This window comes from Mesocricetus auratus, unplaced genomic scaffold (genome assembly GCF_017639785.1).
Source record: "Mesocricetus auratus isolate SY011 unplaced genomic scaffold, BCM_Maur_2.0 Super-Scaffold_100014, whole genome shotgun sequence".
NCBI classification, from domain to species: domain Eukaryota; kingdom Metazoa; phylum Chordata; class Mammalia; order Rodentia; family Cricetidae; genus Mesocricetus; species Mesocricetus auratus.
This window is the reverse complement of record NW_024429197.1, coordinates 54192067-54194417: the sequence shown is the minus strand read 5'-3', so window position 1 is coordinate 54194417 and position 2351 is coordinate 54192067.

The following is a 2351-nucleotide window of genomic DNA, read 5'->3' as shown; positions in this document are numbered from 1 at the left end:
CCAACCCTTGGGAACATTCTGACTGTCCCAGCCTGGACACGTAGCTGACTCTAAGGACAAGCTGTTACATAGTACTTTGAAATAGTCAATCGGATGTTAGACGGGTACCTACTCTGAACTAGGAAGTGTTCAAGTCACTGGGACACAGTGGTGAGCAAAGCTGGTAGCAACGTTTTACAGTCTTGTTGTATCAGGAACCACACAGAAACACAGGCTCCTCTCAGTTCCCGAAGAAGCCAGCATTTGCCCAATTAAAGCCACGACATGGGTTTCTAGTTATTGAATGTAATGCAAGATAAACATACTGGGTTTCAACCAGCAGTACAACAGGAAGCCCTGCTGCCCCATGAAGGCATCTCCTAAAAGCCTGTAGCACAGCAACAGATGACATCTATGTGGAGCTCACTGAAGAAATGCTTGCATCCATGCAACATGCGGGACGTGCAAAGCAATGCCATTGCAGGTAGGGAGGGGGAAGCAGGACAACCCTGTGGCTCATGGCCTCTGACCTTCACATCCCACTTTCAAGAGTGTCCCAGACATCAGAACTGTGTTTCCTAGTAAGTTGTCACTGAACTCCAAGGACACCATGGAGATCATAACCAGAGATCTTTTTAAGGTAAAAGAAAATGTCTACATAAGTACAGATTTGAGAAAAAGGGGCTTTTCTAAAATTCTATATTCGGAGAGACTGCATCCTTGTTTCTTAATAACTTGGATGTGTGGGTTAATAAGGAACTCTTACCAAATATAATTTATTCAGTATTTGTTGAGTACCTGCTCTTTATTCAGTATTTGTCAAGTATCTGCTCTATGCCAATACTTTGGTTGTATAAAGACAAATACTGTAAAGCTTTGCTTCCTAGGTAGAGATCTACACATAACTCCTCCTAGTAAACTGCATAATTGTATGAAGGTATGTGTGCATAGAACATTCCCCCATAATGTGTCAAAGCCACAGAGTAGGTTTGTTGTGATTGTGAAGGGAATGAATGGATTTTCTTCCTTACCTTAGGATATCTTTACAGAGCCCTGGACAAAACCCTGGGAGATTCTAGAGAGATGAGGACAGGCTCTGGGCCATCTGGGGCTACCTCTTATTAAGCATGCTTAACCTCTACAGGTCCAAGGTAGTGTACAGCAAGCATCCCCAGGGCTTGCTGGACACTCATTACTTTTTATTATGCTTCTTCCTGTCAGGTACTCTGAAATCCACATGGACGGGTCCTGTGATTTCAGGTTGTCCCCAAAGAGAAACTCGGGAATCAGTGATGAGCACAGCAGGAGAGGAAGCTCGCCGCCTATCTCAAAAGGGCACATCACCATAATCACAGATAGCTTGTGAGCATATGCAGAAAGAATGCATCCCAGGAGCAAGCATCGGGAGCTGCCCAGCAGATAGGGATACACAAGCCAGATGCCCCTCCCTACCTCCCTCTCCCCCTCAAAAGATGCCTCTAAAATATGTGGTGGGGGCCTGTTTTATCTCCCAGCCCCACAGAACCCCCTCCCCAGGAGCCACCTTTGCTGCTATCCCACTAAACCCACCCTGGCTGTCCCTTGGGCTGGAGGCTGCCTTCATATTTCATGCGGAATGCAGCAGCTTCCCGGGAGCCTAAGGCATGCCCTGCATTTTGATGCACTGGCCAGCTCTGACACCAGCCAGCTTCAGAGCATGCCTAATGAGGAGGCTGACACCACGTGGAGGAGTCAGGCCTGGCGGTGGAGACCAGGAGGAAGGTGACAGGAAGGCATTGAGGGTGATGGGAGGAAGATGGCAGATGCCTCCATGAGACACTACATTGTCACCAGACGCGATCAATGTGAGCCAAATTAAACTACACCAGGATCAGATCAGACTTGCAGAGAAAGAGCATGGTGCAGCCTTGGGAAGGAGAAGCCTCACAGATAGGAGGGTTAGCCTCTCTAAGCGCTCACCTGGCAGTGGGCAAAGCGGATGCCATTTCTGGGCTTCTACAGTGAGCATCTGAGTTTCCGTAGACACTGCTTCATTACCTAGGAGACCCTGATGAACACAGGTTTTCCTTCCCTTAAAGCCCTATCTGCCTCAGTTTCATTCATTGTTCCTTATTTTGACTGCCTCAAGATAAATCAGCCTTTGCTTCCCCGGGTTTTGAGATACACTAGGGGGCAGAGTGGGCACCTGTGATCACCATCCCAAAGCTATGAATGTGAAGGGATTGCAAGCCATGGTCACCAGTTACTTAGCGCAGCAGGAGAGTCTCTGCTTTGGACCAGGAATGTCTCCCAAAGGCTGTGCTGGAGGACTGGTTGCCAGCTTGTGGCAGTCCTGGGAGGAGCCAGAACTTCTTAGAGGTGTGGCCTGTTGG